The sequence below is a fragment of the Leucoraja erinacea genome, chromosome 3, assembly GCF_028641065.1.
Source record: "Leucoraja erinacea ecotype New England chromosome 3, Leri_hhj_1, whole genome shotgun sequence".
Lineage (NCBI taxonomy): Eukaryota > Metazoa > Chordata > Chondrichthyes > Rajiformes > Rajidae > Leucoraja > Leucoraja erinaceus.
The window spans coordinates 92,528,455-92,551,410 of NC_073379.1; positions in this window are offsets into that span (position 1 = coordinate 92,528,455).

Below are 22,956 nucleotides of genomic sequence, written 5' to 3' on the forward strand. Positions count from 1 at the left end.
ATTTGTGATCAAAATTTAATATTTTATAAAACATACAAAACATATAACCCTATAACCATATAACAATTACAGCACGGAAACAGGCCATCTCGGCCCTACAAGTACATGCTGAACATGTTTTTTTCCCCTTAGTCCCACCTGCCTGCACTCATACCATAACCCTCCATTCCCTTCTCATCCATATGCCTATCCAATTTATTTTTAAATGATACCAATGAACCTGCCTCCACCACTTCCACTGGAAGCTCATTCCACACCGCTACCACTCTCTGAGTAAAGAAGTTCCCCCTCATATTACCCCTAAACTTCTGTCCCTTAATTCTGAAGTCATGTCCTCTTGTTTGAATCTTCCCTATTCTCAAAGGGAAAAGCTTGTCCACATCAACTCTGTCTATCCCTCTCATCATTTTAAAGACCTCTATCAGGTCCCCCCTTAACCTTCTGCGCTCCAGAGAATAAAGACCTAACTTATTCAACCTATCTCTGTAACTTAGTTGTTGAAACCCAGGCAACATTCTAGTAAATCTCCTCTGTACTCTCTCTATTTTGTTGACATCCTTCCTATAATTGGGCGACCACATATGCGACACTTACTGATTTCGAAGCTCCCTTACAAAATGTCGGCAGCTAACCCACCACGTGGCCCGTAGTTCACGCCAGGGTCATTATAATCACATGTTTGAATTTTTTTTTTTTAATCGCGACACGTGCAAAAGAACCCGTTATAGCACTATAAATAGCATTGACAACGGGAGGGGCCACAGAATGAGACATCGCAAAAATAGGTGCTCCCCTTCCCCTTCCTTTACCATCCTCCAGGCCAGGGGTGGGGAACCTTTTCGTGTTGGAATGCCGCATTAAGTTAGCTGTCATCTAATAAGGCCACATTAGATTTGTTTCATGATTTTAAAGTTCTATTCATTATTAAGTATTTCAATGGAAAGCTCAAATTCATAATATAAACAATAAAAAAAGAAACAATGAATATAAAAACGGTTCACACGTGACATGTTTCTCACTTGACCAAAAGGGCTGCAAAAACTTGGGGCATCAGAAAACCATCTAATCAGGTGATAAATGATTTTAAAAAATCATAAGCATAATCTGAATTTGGCTTATATAGAGTTACAGTATTTAATTGCAAAATTAATGTAACCTTTCAGGTTTAAATTAGCCCAAGGATTTGATGAAATCCTGTTTGAAAAATGTCACAAAAAAAGACAAGAAAACTGAGGAACATCTCTGATATTTTTCTTTGTAAAAACAGATATTTATTTTTGCTTCATCTCATTATTTTGGCTGTACACCAAGATCTACTTAAAATACAGGATATGAAACAATGGGAATATTACAACAGGAAAATAACCTGGAAGTTTGGAGGCCAGTTTCACTGCCGAGTGCTGTATTTGCGGAAACACCCACAAACACTTAACATTGCAGCAACTCTCTCCTCTGTAGCTCCCTCTCAGGATTGGGTTTTACTGATGTCCAACTGTTATGTCCTTCAGAGCTGACATTTTTATTTACTGTGCAAGAAGAAACTGCAGATGCTGGTTTACGCCAAAGATAGACAAAATGCTGGAGAAACTCAGGTCAGGCAGCAGCTTTTTGTTTACCATTGTGCAGGAAAATTACAGAAGTAGTTTTAAAATACCCTTTTCCTGCTGGGTTCTGCTCAGGCCATGAATCTATGCAGATTGAGGTGGGAACCATGCTAACCCTGCTCAATGCTTTGTTTTAACCCAGTTTGCTGCTGGAATCAACACATTTATCTGCAGAACTGCAGAAAATGTCCAATTTTCTGTCAGACATATAATTTCAGCAAACTATTTGATCACCGCTCGCAAGACTGGTTATATAATTAGCCACTGCTGCCTGTCCAAGCAGATGTGAATGAAACCCAACATTCCACAAGAGGGAATCATATCCCTTGGAGAAACAGATTAAAGGAATGTTGAGTGAATGCTTCAGTCATTCACTTTTGTGTCTGCATGCCAGATATCTAGATAACTTAATTTCAATTAAGCCATCAGATACTACCCAAGTTGAAACAAAATGTCTTCAGTCAATTGGTGAAATCTTCCGCAGTTTCATTCAATTCTTTAAAAAAGGTGATGTTCAGTTTCCCAGGTAATGGCGAATGCTACAGTATTTTTGAAATATTATCAGGGCCACGAGTACATTGATTGCAGTGCAAACAGTAATACTTTGCATCTCATTCATAGCTGGGTGTTATTGGGGATGCCTGACTATGACTAAAGTGTGCCACAACTTTGGACAATTTAAACTAATTGCCTTATTGCCTTTTGGCATTCCTGGTCTCCCCTTCCCCTTCCTTTACCATCCTCCAGGCCAGGGGTGGGGACCATTTCATGTTGGAATGCCACACTAAGTTAGTTGTAATCTAATAAGGCCGCATCCAAGAAACTTCAATTAGATACACTTCAAAATGTACATTATTTTGTAAAAATCTAACTACTATGTACTAACTTCAAGAAAATGAAAAAAAATTGTTCATTCTAAAGTTAATTAACTTTTAATGACTGTTGTGACTGCTTTTTGCGGGAAAGCATTTGAATATTTGGTTGCAACATGGAGGTACGTAGTTTCAGCTGATCTTCTAGATGGGTATCCGTCATTTGTGACCTTAAGGTCATCCTGATTTGGGTTAGGTAGGAGAATGTAGATTCACAGCAATAAGTGATTGAAAAGCAAGAAAGCATTTTTCGTGCATGTAAAAGTTAACGTACATTCTAGAGTCACATTCGAACTAAATTATGAGCATAGCAGATGTTAAAATCGCCCTCATGACTTACTAATGTTTTAATTGTGGCCATCAGTCGGGGAGGATTATTTTGTTGAATCTTCTTGTACTTTTTGGTATTTTAAATGTTCATTTTAAGATTAAAATTAAAATAATAAAAGACGAACAAAAACATATTAAGAAAAATAAAAGGATTTGTTCTACAAAATTTGGATTAATTCAAAAGGCCGCATTGTCAAGAGTCAAAAGTGGAATGAGTCTGCAAAGGTAGAAGGTTCAGTGTAGTGAAGGCGTGAGGAAGACAGGAAGGATTTGTTGGTGATGGAGGTGAAGAGGAATGGAGGGCAGAACCAGAGGGGTTCCTCAAGGATACCTATGATGTACATAAATGGCAGTTGCAAGTGTCGACAACTTGATTAGCAAGTGTGCAGATGTCACCATGATCACTGGGGTTGCAGACTCCAAGAAAAGGCTGTAGATATAGATCGGTCAATGGATTAATTTCAGAAATGGACAGACAAATGGCAGATGGAGATCAATCCGAGCAAGTGTGGGGTGTTGCACTTTGGGAGGTCAAATTCAAGAGGAAAACATACAATTAAAGGCTTGACCTTTAACAGCATTGATGTATCGAGGGATTTTGGGGTTCAAGTCCATGATTCCCAGAAAGAGCAACACATAGATAGACATATGGTATGCTTGCCTTCATAGGTCAGGGCATTGAATACAAGAGTGGGGAAACTCATAGTGTAGCTTTATAGGACTTCAGTTAATGAAGTAATAGGTGTGGTGTTGGGGGCACAGTGGTGGGGCAAGTAGAACTGCTACCACATTGCCCAGGTTCAACCCTGACATTCAGCTTGTTCTCCCTGTGACCTCCCACATCCTCAACATGTGCCAACTATTGCTAAGTTGCGATTATGCAGGTGGTAGGGAGTTAGGGTGAAGGTGATGAGGTTGCGAGATACGATACCACTTAATTTATCTGTGGTCACTTGCATCTCCATCAAAGTAGTCTTGTTAGACATGAGTCTTCAGAGATAGATTCTGTTAGAGTCTGACGTTTTGGACTTGTACCTGAAGACCTTCACATCCAAAGTTTAGAACATCAACAGGAGCGCCCTGTGCTCTTGAGAACTTCTTAATTTTGAAGTGTACGAGAGCATTTGAGGAACAAAGATTTTTCATGATATATTTGCTGCACCAGTTCTTCATAACCCATTATTCATATTCCACTAAGAAAGTAGAAACTTAAGAAAATGTTATAGTAATGGAAATTAAAAAAAAAAAAAAGCACAGAATATTGCTGAAAGCAGAGTAGTCAAAGGAAACTTTAGATCAGAGTTTTGTGTGGCCTTTAGGAAATTCAATTAAGGGTTCCATGTGAACTGCTATCTATACTACCTTTGCAGTTGATGAACTGCAAATTGCAAACAGATTTACAGTGCAAGTCCAGCACAGCATTGCAAGATATCTTTCATGTTGTAATACAATTACAGTAACTATTTTAATCACTAATTATTCCTTGTACTTTTCTAGTTACTTTTAAGATGCAATAAAATGCTAATATTGAGATAAGTATTTTTGACAAGGTTAACAAATTAATCAGCTTTTAAAACACACAATCTCCAAGTTGCTCTGAACACTATGTTCTACCGTAGGCTCCACCTTTCCTGAATCATCGATGCAGGCTCTGGTTTGTTCTCTACCTTCCCATACCTCCAGTGTCCCGTCTCCCCCCCACCCCACCCGACTCCGAGTCAGATGAACCCAGGGTCACAGTTTAAGAATAAAGGGTAAGCCATTTAGGACTGAGATGAGGACAACATTTCTTCACCCAGAGAGTTGTGAATCTGTGGAATTCTTTGCCACAGAAGGCAGTGGAGGCCAATTCACTGGATGTTTTCAAGAGTGAGTTACATTTAGCTCTTGGGGCTAGCGAAATCAAGGGATATGGGGAAAAAACAGGAAAGTGGTACTGATTTTCGAAGGGCCGAATGGCCTATTCCTGCACTTATTTTCTATGTTTCTCTGTTCATCAACTGCAAAGGTAGTATAGATAGCAGTTCACATGGAACCCTTAATTGAAGTTCTTAAAGGCCACACAAAACTCTGATTTAAAGTTTCTTTTGACTAGTATATGGCAATAAATCTCGACCACTTGATTTTGAAGCATTCATGCATGGTGGAGATATAATGCAGTCATAGAGTGATACAGCATGAAAACAGGCCCTTCGGCCCAACTGCCCACACCCGCCAACATGCCCCAGCTACATTACGTGCTTTTGGTCCATATCCCTCCAAACCTGTCCTATCCATGTATCAGTCTGTTTCTCAAATGTTGGGATAGTCCCTGCCTCAACTACCTCCTCTGGCAGCTTGTTCCATACACCCACCACACCTTTGTGTGGAAAAAGTTACCCCTCAAATTCCTATAAAATCTTTTCCCCTTCACCTTAAATCTGTCCTCTGGTCCTCGATTCACCTACACTGGGCAAGAGACTCAGTGCATTGAAATGTATATTTCTAATATACTTTCTAATATAGAAAGTTGGGGGATGACCTGTAGTAACCCCAGTTTTTGGAGGTCGAGCAATAACAAAAATAATCTTCACCTGCCCCTATCTCTCATGTAGGCCCTGCGTTATCTTTAAAATACTTCAAACAAAAAACATTAAAATCATACTTCTACAATGCACTAAAACATGATTTTACTACATACAAGTGCATTGTAGAAGTATGATGTTCATGTTTTTTTTGTTTTAAGTAATTTTAAGATAACGCAGGGCCTACATGAGTGATTGGAGCAGGTGATTATTATGATTTTAATGTACCCCACCTCCCACACCCTCCCCCGCCCCCCCCAGTCGCTCCGCCCCCTTGCCGGGTGCCCTTGAGACCGATGATCAGTGATCGCTCAGGCAGCCCCCCCCCCCCCCCCCCCCCCACTTTCAAAAACAATCCACAACGCTTATATTGTAGCATATCCTCAACCATTTTTTAAACTTTAACTCAAATATCCAAAATGAGGCCTATGTCAATTGTACTCAAAATAAAATATTAAGAGTCATTGATCCAAAATAAGCAAGTGTTGATGTTTTAATAAATATTAAATGTTGGTAACATTGTTAACACAATTATGGATCCTTTGAGGATATCATGCAGTTGAATTATTGATGCTTCCAGCAGCCTCCCACCCACTGTTCCTCCCCTTGCAAGATGCTACGAGGGGGCGGGTGCATTAGCTTCATCCAAACTTCTGCAACACAAGGAAATAAAAATTGCAGGATGTGCTCTGAAATACCAGTGGTGGTACTTTAAAGAATAACTAGACTAAGTGGGACCCGTTGGGTCCCAGTAACACACGGGAGGGCTGGTCCCCCAACGCAATATTCCAGCTCTACACCCATTCCAATATTTATGGCCAGTGGGGGGGGTGGCTTTCTGGAGCGCTAGTATGGTGTTGTGGGCTGAAGGGACTGGTTTCCAGAGGGCTAGTATGGACATTGTGGGCCGAATGGATTCTTGGGCTGGCGGCTCCGTCACTCAAGCCTATTGTGCTGGCAGCTCACTCAGTCACAGCTGGTGGGCTGGCAGTTGACTCACGGCTATTCCATTTCAAGCAGTGTGTAAGGCCACCAAATTCAAGTGCAGTTTCTTACCACTTCAAGCAGGGTGCAAGGCCACTAAAGACAGCGAGTCGTGACCTCTCCCTCCTTCATCTTGCAGAGACTGAGCCACGCCCACACTTCTGGGTTTTATAGTCCCTCCCCCCTCCCACCAGAAGGGGCATGGCCTTCATAGCGTGATTAACAGGAGAGAGAATCTCAACATTTTTTAAACACTAACAACGCTTGTATTTTTCATCGATGGGAAAAATCCTCGGCACCTGATGAGCGGATGGGGGACTGAGTAAGATGGCCACAAATCACAGCAGTACGTGGTAACGTTTTTTCTAAAAGTAATATAAAGCGCAAACAGGAAGTGGTCAAGATTAGACTTTTAATTAAATAGAAGGCAAGGCAATTTTAAATTAGGCAAGGCAACTTTAATTAGGCAAGGCAACTTTAATTAGGCAAGGCAACTTTAATTAGGCAAGGCAACTCTAATTAGGCAACGCAACTTTAGCATTTCCAAACCAAAGGCAAACAGCTTTAGCATTTCCAAACCGGTCAGTAAAACCACTCACAGTTTAGTAGACATGTGTTCAGTGTTATTCACAGCTCAGACTGAGAGACGTGACCCTCTCGCTCCCCCATCTTGCAGAGACTGACTGAGGTACTCAACACTTCCGGGTTTTAAAGTCCCTCCGGAAGGGGCGTGGCCTTCAGGAGAGAGAATTTCAACATTTTTTAAACACAAATCTCTTTTGTTTTTCATCGATGGGGAAAATCCTCTTGTCCTATGTAGAGGAGGAGGACTTAGTAAGATGCCCAAAAATCACAGCCGTAAGTGGCAGCGTTTTTTCTAAATCAATATACAGAACTGGAAGTAGTCAAGATCAGAATTTTAGTAATATAGACTAGACTAAGTGGGATACGTTGGGTCCCATTTTCACACGGGAGGTCCCGGCCCCCAACACAATATTCCACCTCTCCACCGATTCCAATATTGAATTATTGGGGTGGCAGCTCAGTCCCTCAAGCCTGATGTGCTGGCAGCTCACTCACGGCTGGTGGGCTGGCAGTTAATATGGCTATTCCTTGAAATTCAATTTCAAGCAGGGTGCAAGGCCACCAAATTCAAGTGCAGTTTCATACCACTTCAAGCAGGATCCAAGTCCACCTAAACTCAAGTGCAGTTTCATACCACTTTAAGCAGGGTGCAAGGCCACCAAATTCAAGTGCAGTTTCATATCATTTCATGCAGGGTGCAAGGCCACCACATTCAAATGCAGTTTCATACCACTTCATGCAGGGTGCAAGGCCACCAAATTCAAGTGCAGTTTCACAGCACTTTAAGCAGGGTGCAAGGCCACCACATTCAAATGCAGTTTCATACCACTTCATGCAGGGTGCAAGGCCACCACATTCCAATACAGTTTCATACGACTTCATGCAGGGTGCAAGGTCACCACTTTCAAATGCAGTTTCACACCATTTCAAGCAGCGTGAAACCACCATAAAACCACACAAACACCACATAAACGCCACACTCACAGTTCAGTAGACATTCAGTGTGTTCAGTTGATTCACAGCTCAGACAGAGTTGTGACCTCTCCCTCCCCATCATGCAGAGACTGAGCCACACCCACACTTCAGGGTTTTATAATCCCTCCCACCAGCAGGGGCAGCAGAGAGAATGTCAACATTTTTAAAACATTAATAACTCTTTTATGTTTCATCGATGGGAAAAAATCCTCTTGTCCTGCGCAGCGGAGGGGGACTCTGAGTAAACTGGCCAAAAATCACAGCCGTAAGTGGCAGCGTATTTTCTAAAATCATGAAACAGAGAAACTGGAAGTTTAGTAATATAGATATTAGCGGAAAAAAATAATGTAACAGCATGGATATCAGTAAACAGCAAATAGCAGCACAATAAATAAAACAGAAAGATATCAAATGTTTAAATAAAAATAATTGTAAGCAAGTTACTGATTTAGAGGGGAAATTGTATCCGTGGAGCATTTCTGACCCGCAGTTCACTTGTATTGTAGCAAGAAAGAAAGCCACAGATTCAATGCAAAACACAAAGTTCTGGAGTAACTCAGGCGGTCAGGCAGCATCTGTGGAGGAAATGGATAGAAGATGTTTCGAATCAAGACCCTTCCTCAGCATTGGCAGTTCCATTGTCTAAACGGGGAGACTAAGCGGCGGTTGGGCGATCGTTTCGCCGAACACCTCCGCTCAGTCCGCAATAACCTACCTGAACTCCCGGTGGCTCAGCACTTCAACTCCCCCTCCCATTCCCAATCCGACCTCTCTGTCCTGGGTCTCCTCCATTGCCAGTGAGCAACACCGGAAATTGGAGGAACAGCACCTCATATGCCGCCTGGGCAGCTTGCATCCTGATGGCATGAATGTTGAATTCTCCCAATTTTGCTAGCCCTTGCTGTCTCCTCCCCTTCCTTAACTCTCGAGCTGTCTCCTCCCATCCCCCCGCCCTCGGGCTCCTCCTCCTCCCCTTTTTCCTTCCTTCTCCCCTCCCAATACCCATCAGTCTGAAGAAGGGTTTCGGCCCGAAATGTCGCCTATTTTCTTCGCTCCATAGATGCTGCTGCACCCGCTGAGTTTCTCCAGCAATTTTGTGTACCTCCAGTTGTCTAAATCTTATTTTATTCTGGTATTTAGAAGAGCACTTCAATGCATAAATATTAGATTAGGTTACATTAGATTAGATCAGTTCATTGTCATATACACAAGGGTGCAATGAAATTCCTTGTTTAAATGAAAACTCGAATTAGAAGCAAACCATTAAATGACAACTTAAACCCTTAAGTTTGTGTTAAGATAGATGGCATGCAAGTCAATTAGTTAATTTGAGAAACAAAGCAATGTTTGCAACTGGGGAAGGTTTAAAATCAATAGAAAAGAGGAAGTGGATCCAATGAAGTGCATTGGAGAATGGGAGGTTACAGACAGAGATGTGCCAAATGAGGGCTATTGTCTGGAACAGAGAGATCGCGGGGAATGAGGAGTTCTGACATCATAGATCCAAGTAAATTGCTTCATTTCCTTTTCATGAGGGAAAATTCTCAAAAAGTGAATATTTCTGGGGCATTGTTGTGGCAGAAAAAGTTCATTATTTTACAAGGAAAGCAAGTGTTTGAACAAAGATGATATGACTGCTTCTAGATATCCTACTCCAGACAGTCTTGATCCAAATGAAGACATCAATAAACATTCAGAATAAGGCAAGAGTGACTTCCTTTGACATGAAGGCAGCATATGAGCGAGAGTGGAATCACTGAGGTTAATGCAACATCAAGAGGAAAACACTTCAATGGTTGAATTGATATCTTGCACAAAATGAAGATAGCTGTAGGTGCTTGAGGTTAATCACCCCAGCAGTAAGATGTAACATCAGGAGTTCCGCAAGGCATTAGTCCAGGACAAGCCACCTTCAGCTGCTCTATAATAGCCTTCCTCCCACCATGGGGTCAAAAATTAGAATATTCACTAATGATTGCACAATTTCAATTCCATTCACAGCGTCTCAGTAGATGAAGCAACCCATGACTGCAAATACCAAGTCAGCAGCATACTCATGGGCCAATGTGTGACAACTAATATTCAGGCCACTGATCATGACCATCTCCAACATGAGGATCTGGACACCTACAACTACCTGACAAAGTCATTATCACAGAGTCCCCAGCCATCAACTTGGTGGGAATCACCATTGACCAGCCAATATGAATACCAGGGCTATGAGAATACATCAGATGCTGGGTATCATGTGGCAAGTACTTGGCATGCATTTCCTCCATTGAATTGCTGAGTCATCAAAATTCCATATGTCCTACTCAGTAGAAGCAGTATTCTGAGGACCAGCTATGTGCAATGGTGCTTTGTATACAAGCAAATTCCCACCCATGTATTTTTTTTTTCTGTAGCTGATATACCAGACTCAAGTAAGCGCCTCAGACAATAATTACCTGGTAACCAGTTTCAGCTGCCCACCAAATTAACCATGGAACAACAATAACACACTGTTTGTTTAGTATGGACTAACAATTTGAAAGAAACTACAGGTTAATGCCAAAGTTAAATGCTGTTGGAAATACTTCCTAAATTCCAGAAAAAGAATGAATCACTGGAACCTTAAAACATCACACTGATCTAAATTATTATTTTTTCACTCTGTGGAAGTGCTCCATATAGTTGACCTCAAGCTCATACATTGACAGCATCCTCCTCTATTTACAGCAGGGGGGTGCCTAAAGCCCTGAGTCAGCCTTTGCCGCCAGTAATTAAGTTTTAACCAGTTCTACCTGGCCATCTTATCCTTTGTCTGAAGAGCCTCGACCAAAACATCACCCATTCCTTCTCTCCAGAGATGCTGCCTGTTCTGCTGAGTTATTCCAGCTTTTTGTGTCTATCTTCAGTTTAAACCAGCATCTGCAGCTCCTTCCTGCACATAATCCATTGTCCAACTGCCACCAGACTGCTTACCAGACTAGCAATGTGAAAGAAGCTACAGTCAAATTTAAAGCCCTGTCTCACGGTGCGAGCTGACCCACGAGGTGCCCCGAGTGAAAGACTCGTGGTTGTGTACGAGATTGCAAATGTATGATCAACAGTTTGGCCGAGTTCCCACGGGTATGGCAAGTTTGCCGTTTTCTGCGATGTTCCAAGTTCCTCTCCTGAGTTACTCTTGAGCCACCGTGAATGAAGGTCTGTTTTAATAAGCAACAGTGTTAAGGATGTTAACTGTGATAAAAAAATACATGATTCTGTTATTATTTGTGGAGCTGCTGCACAATTGAGACACTGTGCAGATTCTTCAAAATACTTTTTCAGTGCAGTAATCATTCAATCAGTTGCCCGTTTGCTGTTTAAAAAGATTGGGAAGAAAGATGAACCAGTCCAAAATTTGTGGTGATTGATATGGCATAAACTTGGAGGTATGAACAGTGTGTGAGATCAGATCCAGAACGAATCGGATTGGAACAGGGTGTGAATAGGGCATCAGAAAAATCAAAAGAAATGAAGAGAGATAGCAAGCAGAGCAATGTGTGGATTCAGACACTTTGCAGATCAATAACCGAAAGTCTGAACAAGTGTACAAAAAGCTGGAGAAACTCAGCGGGTCAGGCAGCATCTCTAGAGTAAAGGAATTGGTGACGTTTTGTGTCGAGACCCGTCTGAAGAATGGTCTTGACCCAAAATATTACCTATTCCTCAGAGTGCCACTGCCAGTCCAACATCTCAAATCTGAACCTCTGACTACATACCCACCCCTTACCCAGTCTCTAATCTCTGGACACCCACCGCCACTGCTTCAAGCCCTCCCATCCCAAAGCTTTAACCAGCACCTAACACCCACCCAGTTCCAATTTTACAGGCAAGAAGTTTATATAAACAGGTAGTTGATGGTCAGCACAGGCTTGGTGGTCCAATGTGTCCGTGCTGTATGACTCAACGACAAATTCCCAAATCAGGCTGCAATTATCAATCATCCATTAATCTTACATTACCTCCAATCACTACACACTGCCCAATGCTCATCACACGTTACCAATGCTCATTACGTTACCTCCAAGCACTACACACTGCCCAATGCTCATCCCAGCCATGGCTTTAGTCAGACTGATTGCCCCAACAGTACAGTGGGCAACACAGAGTTGCTGCTTTACAGCACCAGACACCTGGGTTCAATCCTGACTACAGGTGCTGTCTGTACGGAGTTTGTACGTTCTCCCTGTGACCACCTGTCATTTTTTCCGGGTGCTCTGGTTACCTCCCATGTTCCAAAAGACGTGCAGGTTTGTTAGTTAATTGTCCCTAGGGTGCAGGATAGAACTAGTGAATGGGTGATTGCTGGCCAGCACAGACTCTATGAGCTGAAGGGACTGTTCCCACACTATCTCTAAATCAAAACTAGACGCCAGTCCTGGCCCCTGCTCCAAACTCTGTTTTTTCCTTTATACTCCTTTGTACAGTCAGTTGTGTTTGAGTTTTAGTTTTGCCCTTCGGCCCACCGAGTCTACAGCGACCAGCGATCCTCACACATTAACACTATCCGACACACACTAGGGACAAATTTACAATGATACCAAGCCAATTAACCTACAGACTTGTACAACTTGAGTGCGGGAGGAAACCAAAGATCTCAGAAAAAGGCCACCCAGTCACGGGGAGGACATACAAACTCCGTACAGACAGCACCAGTCATCACGATCGGACCCGGGTCTCCACCGCTGGGCCACCGTGCCTCACTAGGAAAGAAAATGTGCAACAGCAGCATTGAAACTCTCAGGAAACTAATATCAGTGGGTGACCAACAATTACTCATTAGCATGACGTACGATGAACCTTTTGAACTATTATCACAGATCAATACCGAGACTATTTTTCTAATGCAGTGTATACTCGGGAGAACTTATTCAACTTTTTTCTGAAGCAAGCAACATGTCTATTCCATCATGTTTTTTTATGGATTATATGTACTCCTTGTCAGAGTATTATTTAGCATATCAATATTCCCTAGGTAGTTTCAATATTTTTATTACTGAGAAATTGATTTCTTAGCTCATGTAATGTTATTATCTGCATCCTGGTGAGTCACAGACTGTGGAGGTAATGTGTACTTAGAGTTGCTGTTGTAGCCCAACTGATGGATGCATTTCTTAAAAGACAGGAATACAATTGAATTAACAGTACATTCAAGGGCACGGAGTTCTCTGCAGGTCTTGGCTGAATTGAAATTTGCACTTTACATCTACAAAACAAGACGCTTGAAACTGAATTTTGAAATGTAGTGGTTTGACCATTGCCTGTGGCCCATGTGGAGGCAGTTACTACCAGTTCATCTCTTTAATCGTTTCAATTTGTATGTTTGTATTTACATAAAGTCAGAGTCTTACAACATGGAAACAGGCCCTTCGACCCGACTTGCCCACACTGGCAAACATGTCCCAGCTACACTAGTCCCACCTGTAGATCAAAGAGTTGTGCTGATTTGATCCGTGTCTGGTTTAGCTGGTGATGGCCTGCATTTGGCCCATATCCCTGTAAACCTGTCATATCCATGTATCAGTCTAACTGCTTCTTAAACGTTGCGATAGTACCTGCCTCAATTACCTCCTCCGACAGCTCGCTCCGTACACCCACCAACCTTTGTGTGAAAAAGTTCACTCTCAACTTCCAATTAAATCTTTCCCTCCTACTTTTGGTTTCCTAATCTGAAGAAAGACATTCTTGCCATAGAGGGAGAATACATAGAATACATAGAAAATAGGTGCAGGAGTAGGCCATTCGGCCCTTCTAGCCTGCACCGCCATTCAATATGATCATGGCTGATCATCCAACTCAGTATCCCGTACCTGCCTTCTCTCCATACCCCCTGATCCCTTTAGCCACAAGGGCCACTTGGAGTGCAGAGAAGGTTCACCAGACTGATTCCTGGGATGTCAGGACTTTCATATGAAGAAAGACTGGATAGACTCGGCTTGTACTTGCTAGAATTTAGAAGATTGATGGGGGATCTTATAGAAACTTACAAAATTCTTAAGGGGTTGGACAGGCTAGATGCAGGAAGATTGTTCCCAATTTTGCGGAAGTCCAGAACAAGGGGTCACAGTTTAAGGATAAGGGGGAAATCTTTTAGGACCGAGATGAGAAAAACATTTTTCACACAGAGAGTGGTGAATCTGTGGAATTCTCTGCCACTGAAGGTAGTTGAGGCCAGTTCATTGGCTATATTTAAGAGGGAGTTAGATGTGGCCCTTGTGGCTAAAGGGATCAGGGGGTATGGAGAGAAGGCAGGTACAGGATACTGAGTCGGATGATCAGCCATGATCATATTGAATGGCGGTGCAGGCTCGAAGGGCCGAATGACCTACTCCTGCACCTATTTTCTATGTTTCTATGTCTATGTTTCTACTCTGGGCATCTACCTGATCTATTCCTCTCATGATTTTGTACAACTCTATAAGATTACCCCTCATCCTCCTGCGCTCGAGAATATAGCCGTAGCATGCTCAACCTCTCCCTGTAGCTCAGGCCCTCGCGTCCTGGCAATATCCTCGTGGATTGAATTGAATTGAATTGAATTGAATTGAATTCCTTTATTGTCATTCAGACCTTATGGTCTGAACGAAATTTTGTGCCTGCAGTCATACATACAATAATACAATAATAAACAACAATAAACACAAATTAACATCCACCACAGTGTATCCTCCAAGCACCTCCTCACTGTGGTGGAGGTAAAAATCTTAGGGTTACTGTCTCTTCCCTCCTCTTCTCCCTCTGCGCTGAGGCGATTCCCCACCGGGCGATGGCATAAACAGTCCCGCGGCTCACCGAACCCCGCAAACGGGCCGGCTCAAACGCCGCGGCCCGGGGTGGTCGAAGCTGCCGCCCTCCAGTCCAGCAGACGCGGCCGCTGGCCCGCGGCTGAATCCCGGACTCAGGTCACCGCCGCCAGAATGCCGTCCCAGCCACCTGAGCACCGTTCCAGCCCCAAGCCGGATCGCCCTCACGTGAGTACCGTTCCTCCCTCGAGCTGGGCCGCTCCGACGGGAGTGCCGTTCCTCCCTCGAGCTGGGCCACTCCGACGGGAGTGCCGTTCCTCCCTCGAGCTGGGCCACTCCAGCGGGAGTGCCGTTCCTCCCTCGAGCTGGGCCACTCCGACGGGAGTGTCGTTCCTCCCTCGAGCTGGGCCACTCCGACGGGAGTGCCGTTCCACCCTCGATCTTCGACAACATCTTTTCTATAACATGGTACCAAAAACTGAACACACTTCTCTGAATGACATCTCACCAATGTCTTTACAACTGCAATATGACCGCCCAACCTCTATACTCAATGTTCTGACTGATGTAAACAATGTACCTGCACTCCTAGATCACTCTGCGCTACAACACTCCCCAGAGCCCTACCATTCACTGTGTAGGTTCTGCCCATATTATTGTTCCCAAAATGCAACACCTGTGTATTAAATTCCATCAACTATTCTTCAGCCCACCTATCCAACCAATCAAGATCCCGCTGCTAATTTTGACCACCATCTTCACCATCTACAATACCATCCACTTTCGTATCATCTGAAAACCAGCTAACCATGCCATGTACATTCTCACCCTAATCATACAGCCTTGAGGTGATACCATGCTGATTGTTATCGAGGATGACATATTTCCACCAATACTGACAAACTGTGGTCTGTGGATGAGGAAGTCGAGGATCCAATTGCAGAGGGATGTGCATCACCCTCTGCTTCTTTCCATGAAACCAATTTTCTATCCATTGAGCTATCTCTCTTTGTATCCCATGAGGTCTAACATTCCAGAGTAGCCTACCATGCAGAACCTTGTCATCTGCCTCACTAACATCCATATATACAATGTCCATAGCTCTGCCTTCAACTTTTTGTCACATTCTCAACACAGATTTGTGAGACAGGACCTCCCACATACAAAACAATGTTGACTATCCCTAATCAGCCCTTTTTCATCTAAGTGCATGTATATCCTATCCCTCCAACTACTAGAGTTATTTTCCAACCACAGATGTTAAGCTTACTGGTCTTTTCCCTGCAGCCCTTCTTGAATAGAAGCACAACATTTGCCTCACTCCAGTCATCCGGCATCTCGCATGTAATGAACGTCGACCCATAAATCTCAGTTAGCTCCTGCGATTTCCTCTCTAGCTTCCTACAGCGTCCTCAGGTACATGTGATCAAGCCCAGGGGATGTTTCTATCTTCATACATGTCAGGACCTTCAGAACCTCCTTGACCACAATACTGACTGCTCTCGACACTTCCAATGACAACCTCAAGATCCCCTGTCCGCCTGCCTTTCTCCTCATAAAAACAGAAATACTCATTTTCGGACCTTGCCCATCTCCAGTGGCTCCACACAGAGTTGACCGCTTTGATTCCCGAGGGGGTTCCACTCTCTCTCTCTGGTTGCCTTTTATGTGCTTATAAAATCTCTTGGAAATACCCTTTATGCTTTCTGCCAGAACGATCTCCTGCACCATTTTTGCTCCAGCTTTCTTTTTTATCGTGCTCCTTACTTCCCAAAACTCTTACAAGCTTCCTTACATTTGCCTGCCTTGCCCTTCACGCTAACAGGGACGTGCATATCCTGAGTCAGCACACCACAGCACAGAACATTCAATATAGCCAAATATAACGGCATGAATTACTGAAAGATTCTAATGAAGTTGTACAACTAAAACACAAAATGCTTGAAAGTCTCAGCAGAGACCTTCTGTTGAAAGTTAATATTCAAGGTCAATGCTATTTCCTCAGAATTGAAGTTTAACATTATTTCGCTCTTCACAGATGCTAGTTCACCCACTGAGAATTTTCAAACATTTTCTGGACTTTCTGCATCTGCCGTTTTTATTTTTATTACATCGGAAAGTTTCCAGACTGGAGAAAGGTGAATAGTGGCAGTCTCCAGGGATCAGTGTTGGCACCAATGCCTTTTTTATTCTATATTAATGGGGATGCAAACCACAATTTCTCAATTTGCAGATGACAAAATCTTGGCATTATCATGAACTCTAAAGTGAACAGTGATAAACTACAGCCTGATATAAACAGGCTGGTGGAAATGGCAGACAGAGGGCAGATGACGTCTAAAGTAGAGAAACTGTAAGGTAACGCTTTTTGATATGAAGAATTAGAATACAGAATCATAGATGTGGTTCTGAGAGCCGAAAGAACAAAGAGGCGATGAAACTTGAGTGGCCAATTCACGGGAAGTGGCTGGGCAGACGGAGAAAGTCTTGTGTACAAGACATGCACAATTTTGTTTTTATCAATGGAAGCGTAGAATAGAAATGCAGAAGGTCATGCCGAACATCTCACATACTGGTGCAACTTCATCTGGAGCATTGCATCCCTTCTGGTCAAGATACAAGATACAAGATAAATTTAATTGTCACGTGTGCCAGTTGGCACAGTGAAATGAATTCCCATACAGCCATACAATAAAAATAAACAGGACTCAACACACTATAGAATTTAACACAAAACATCCCCACACAGCAGAACCAAAGTTTCCCACTGTGTGGGAAGGCACCAAAGTCAGTCTCTGCGTTATAGAAAGGATGTGGAGGAATTAGTGAGGATGCAGAAAAAAATGAAGTGATGCCTCCAATGAAGGATTTCACTAACAAGGGTAGATTATAGAGGTTGAGACTATTTCATTCAGAGAAGTTTCAAGGAAACATTTCGTAACAGTTTACAAATTGACTGGATTGGATACAGATTGGATTGTGGGTGTTTCTTTCTGTTAGTGGAGAGGTCAAGGTTGAGGACTAGATATCACAGGTACAAAATAAAGCAAAAGGGGAATAAAGATAACACAAGGAAAAACAATTTTAAGTAATGTACGTATGGACTGGAAAGCATTGTCTGCAGATTAGATCTGTACACGCAACACTAAACACAAACCTATGGGGCAGGAGCTGGGGGGAAGGAACTAATATCTATCTATCATATAACTATTAAAAGTCTGATCTTGGATGTGGATGTTTGATCGCGTGTGTGTTTGTTCATGTGTGTGTGTGTTTGTTTGTGTATAATCACTTCTTCTCAAAAATGTTCAGGCTTTATTTCTCGACATTACTGAAAATGTTTAAAAAATACTTTGAATTTAAAATGTTTTTTACTTTAAAATAATTCCTCACCGCTTCCAACAAACTTTCATACAAAGTGGCAAGACAGGAAACTCTGGCAGGAACACTCTGAACTTTTCAGCTCAATGGCATCTCACAGCAAGTGCACCCGGCATTTGCAACAATGTTGCATTCATAGCTCCGGGCAGGACAGGAGTGGGTGGGTCAATTGGTTTGCAATTGGGGATTGAGATTTTAGTTTCAACTCCAGTGCTAGGGGAACCTCACATGTTATGATCTTTGCTGAGGAGTGCTCGATTCTTACCTTCGGGTTGAGTTGGAGAACAACGCCTCCCATGGGGGCTATGGGTAGTGGACGGGTGCGTTCGGAGAGCATACCCAATGGGTCTGCACTTGGTCTAGTATACTATTAAAAGTCTTGTCTTGTTTCTGTGTGTGTGTGTGATTGAGAAGGTATCTACGCCAAAACGGTACATGGTAGCACTAACGTTTTTGAACTACCTTACTCACCTTGCTCTCGTGGTCATTCCTATGAAGTTTTGTTCAGATTTATCTTATATTTCACAAGTTATTCATCATTTTTTAAGTTTTTAAATTCACGTTTAAGAAGAATTTAACAGCTAGATCCTTGCTGGCCCAGCTTGCAACAAAGTTGCATCCTAAGTTGCAATCTGGGAACACTCAGTCCTTCAACCAAGTTTTTACTAGAACAGGAGGGGGAGGGGGTAATTGCTATTGAGATCCAAATCCTTGCTGGCCCAGCTTGCAACAAAGTTGTAATCGAGCAACAGTCAGTCCTTCCAGAAAGTTTTTAGCTCAACAGGAGAGTGATGGGGCAATTGTTTTTTTTTCAAAGTTCTCGAAGCAAGAGAGGGGGGAAACACTGCTAGGGATATACCCTGCGCAGTTGGGGCCGTTCTACACAGAACGGGTGAGTGGCGGAATATCGTGTTGGGGAATGGGTTGCGTTGGGGAACCAGGCCTTCCATGTGACAGGGGCCCAATTGGTCTGGTTACCATTAAAAATGACCTGGAAATACTCAACAGGTCAGGCTGCATCTGTGGAAAGACAAACAGAATTAGCAGTACAGGTCGAGATTCATTCTCTGATGAGTGGCCTTCAGCCTAAAGCCCCTGTCCCACTGTACAAGGTAATTCACGAGTTCTCCTGAGTTCTCCCCTGATCCGAACTCAGAGAATGTCCATAGTGGGTCTGTAGGAGTTTGTGGATGTCTCGTAGTGGCTCGTACGAGTAAAAAGTAAAACATTTTTCATCACGAGTATTTTTTTACTCGTGGACATTTTTTACATGGATGAAAAAAAGTTTACCGGTTTCCCGAGTACCTACCATATAACCATATAACCATATAACAATTACAGCATGGAAACAGGCCATCTCGACCCTTCTAGTCTGTGCCGAATACATATTCTCCCCTAGTCCCATATACCTGCGCTCAGACCATAACCTTCCATTCCCTTCCCGTCCATATAACTATCTAATTTATTTTTAAATGATAAAAACGAACCTGCCAACACCACCTTCACTGGAAGCTCATTCCACACAGCCACCACTCTCTGAGTAAAGAAGTTCCCCCTCATGTTACCCCTAAACTTCAGTCCCTTAATTCTCAAGTCATGTCCCCTTGCTTGAATCTTCCCTACTCTCAGTGGGAAAAGCTTTTCCACGTCAACTCTGTCTATCCCTCTCATAATTTTTAAAACTTCTGCGCTCCAAAGAATAAAGCCCTAACTGGTTCAACCTTTCTCTGTAACTTTGCTGAAACCCAGGCAACATTCTCTTACATCCCAACTTCTATACTCAATGCTCTGATGTATAAAGGCCAGCACACCAAAAGTTTTCTTTACCACCCTATCTACATCAGTATAGAAGCTGGGATGTAATGTTAAAATTGTACAAGGCATTGGTGAGACCAAATCTGGAGTATGGTGTACAATTTTGGTCGCCCAATTATAGGAAGGATGTCAACAAAATAGAGAGAGTACAGAGGAGATTTACTAGAATGTTGCCTGGGTTTCAACAACTAAGTTACAGAGAAAGGTTGAATAAGTTAGGTCTTTATTCTCTGGAGCACAGAAGGTTAAGGGGGGACTTGATAGAGGTCTTTAAAATGATGAGAGGGATAGACAGAGTTGATGTGGACAAGCTTTTCCCTTTGAGAATAGGGAAGATTCAAACAAGAGGACATGACTTCAGAATTAAGGGACAGATGTTTAGGGGTAATATGAGGGGGAATTTCTTTACGCAGAGAGTGGTAGCGGTGTGGAATGAGCTTCCAGTGGAAGTGGTGTCGGCAGGTTCATTGGTATCATTTAAAAATAAATTGGATAGGCATATGGATGAGAAGCGAATGGAGGGTTATGGTATGAGTGCAGGCAGGTGGGACTAAGGGGAAAAAAAGTTGTTCGGCACGGACTTGTAGGGCCGAGATGGCCTGTTTCCGTGCTGTAATTGTTATATGGTTATATGGTTACATGAGATTCCACTTTCAGGGAACTGTGCAGTTATTCACAGATCCCTCTGTTCACCTACATTCTTCAATTCCCTACCATTTACCATGTACGTCCTATTTTGATTTGTCCTGCCAAGATGTAGCACCTCACACTTATCAGCATTAAACTCCATCTGCCATCTTTCAGCCCACTCTTCCAACTGGCATAAATCTCTCTGTATACTTTGAAACTCTACTTCATTACAACCCCACCTATCTTAGTATCATCTACATACTTACTGATCCAATTTACCACACTATCATCCAGATCATTGATGTACATGACAAACAACAGTGGACCCAACACAGTTCCCTGTGGCACCCCACTCGTCACTGGCCTCCAACCTGACAAACAGCCATCCACCATTACTCTCTGGCATCTCCCATTCAGCCACTGTTGAATCCATCTTGCTACTCCACCATTAATACCCAACAATTGAACCTTCTTAACCAACCTTCCATGAGGTACCATTAGCATTACGAGCTGCTACGAGACATCCACGAACTCCAACAGACCTGCTACGGACATTCTCCAAGTTCGAATCAGGGGAAAACTCGGGAGAACTCATGAATTACCTAGTACAGTGGGACAGGGGCTTAAAGCATTGATTCTGTTTATCTTCCCACAGATGCAGCCGAACCTGCAGAATATTTCCAGCATTTTCTGTTTTTATTTTTGTAGATTGAGTGCATGTGAACCAATCACACACAAGCCAGCACCACTAACTCCACCCCTTCACAACACCCATACTAACGCCCCACCCCGGCACTTGGGTTCGAGCAGCTAGGGTGTACTGATGACCAGTTATCCTAGTGCTGCTAAGTGATTATTAAAGACATGTTTAAACCATGCAATGACTTTGGCTCTTGTTTACATGGTGTCAGAAGTGGTCTGACCCTTATTTTCTGTATAACGGTTTTTATTGTTATCATTGTGGGGAGTTATGTCTTACTTTACGATGGCCTCCTCTTGTCAAAAGCCTGACCCTCTTGTCTTTGATGTGGATATCAGCGAACACTGGGCTACGTTTGAACTCGACTACCAGCACTACATGAACATTGCACACCAAAATGAACCAGGTGCTGTCAAGGCTTCTCTCCTGCTCAACCTTGCGGGTCCAGCTGCCCTTCGTCGGTTAAGAACATTACGCTATGCTCCAGCGGTCCGCGATGCTAACAGTCAGGTAATAACCCCAACAGAATCTCTTGATGCCCCCAATGTCCTGCTACGTAAACTGAGCCAGATCAGTGACCTGCCCTCAAACCACATTTTAGATAGGGCAAGGTTCCTCTCTCATCGTCAGCTCCCTGGCGAAGGGGCAGACTCGTTTATTTCTGATTTGATATGTTTAGCCCAACGTGGTCGGTTTGAACTAATTCCTATTGATCACCTAACTGATCAGCTAACGAGGGACATATTAGTGAATGGCATGAGCGATTTAAAGCTCAGATCAGAGCTTCTGAGACGGGCAGATTTGACGCTTGATGAAGCTGTGCACGCATGCATAACTGCTGAATTCATCAACCCCATAGAAGGCTCGCATGAAACAAAAACCATCAATGAGATGGGCTTCACTTAGCAGCGAACAAACACAGATAACAGGCGATTTACGACCCAAGCTAGTCAGGCGGTTCGCAGCGGTCCGCAGCAGAGATGTCCTAACTGCAATTACTTACACAACAATCAGCCTGCCCCACCCTCGGGAAAACATGCAATTACTGCAAAAAGTTGAACCACTTTGCTTCAGTGTAGGGGGACGAATTCAAGCTCCAAGTCTAATCTCAATTTTTTTGCGACTAGACAGCATCAATGTTACTCCCAACAATTACCAGCTCACAGCTGTTCCAGCCCACAGCCCAATTAATTCTCAAGATGATTCTGTTTACCCAATTTACTCTCTGCAGCAGTTAGCCACGAAGAATCCAGAACTGACCGTGATGTCAACAATGTGGTCTTTGGCGCAAAATTAGATACGGGGTCCAAAGTAAACGCAATGTCAATCAATCTTTTCAACAAGATTAGAACTAACGAGCCTCTTATCAAGGACAGGTCCACTTTACATGCTTTCGGAGGGGAGGTATTGGTTCCTCTGGGCAAAACCAACTTGAGATGCGTATTGAACAGATCCACGAGGGTTTTAACCTTCTATATCCTGAACTTTGACAGCCATCCTGCTTGGTAATCGCGCCTGTCAAGAGCTGGGGCTGATTTCCTTTGACAAAACCGTCCATAAGCGACAAATTTCGTTTGACCCGCTGAGTGAATTCCCTGATCTCTTCGACAACAACCTAGGCAGGTTGCCCGTGACTTACAGGATTACTACTGACCCCGATGTGACGCCCGTCATCCGAGCCCCACACCGATTGTCATTTGCCATGACTGACAGGGTTCACTCTATGCTGAAGGGCATGACCTCCAT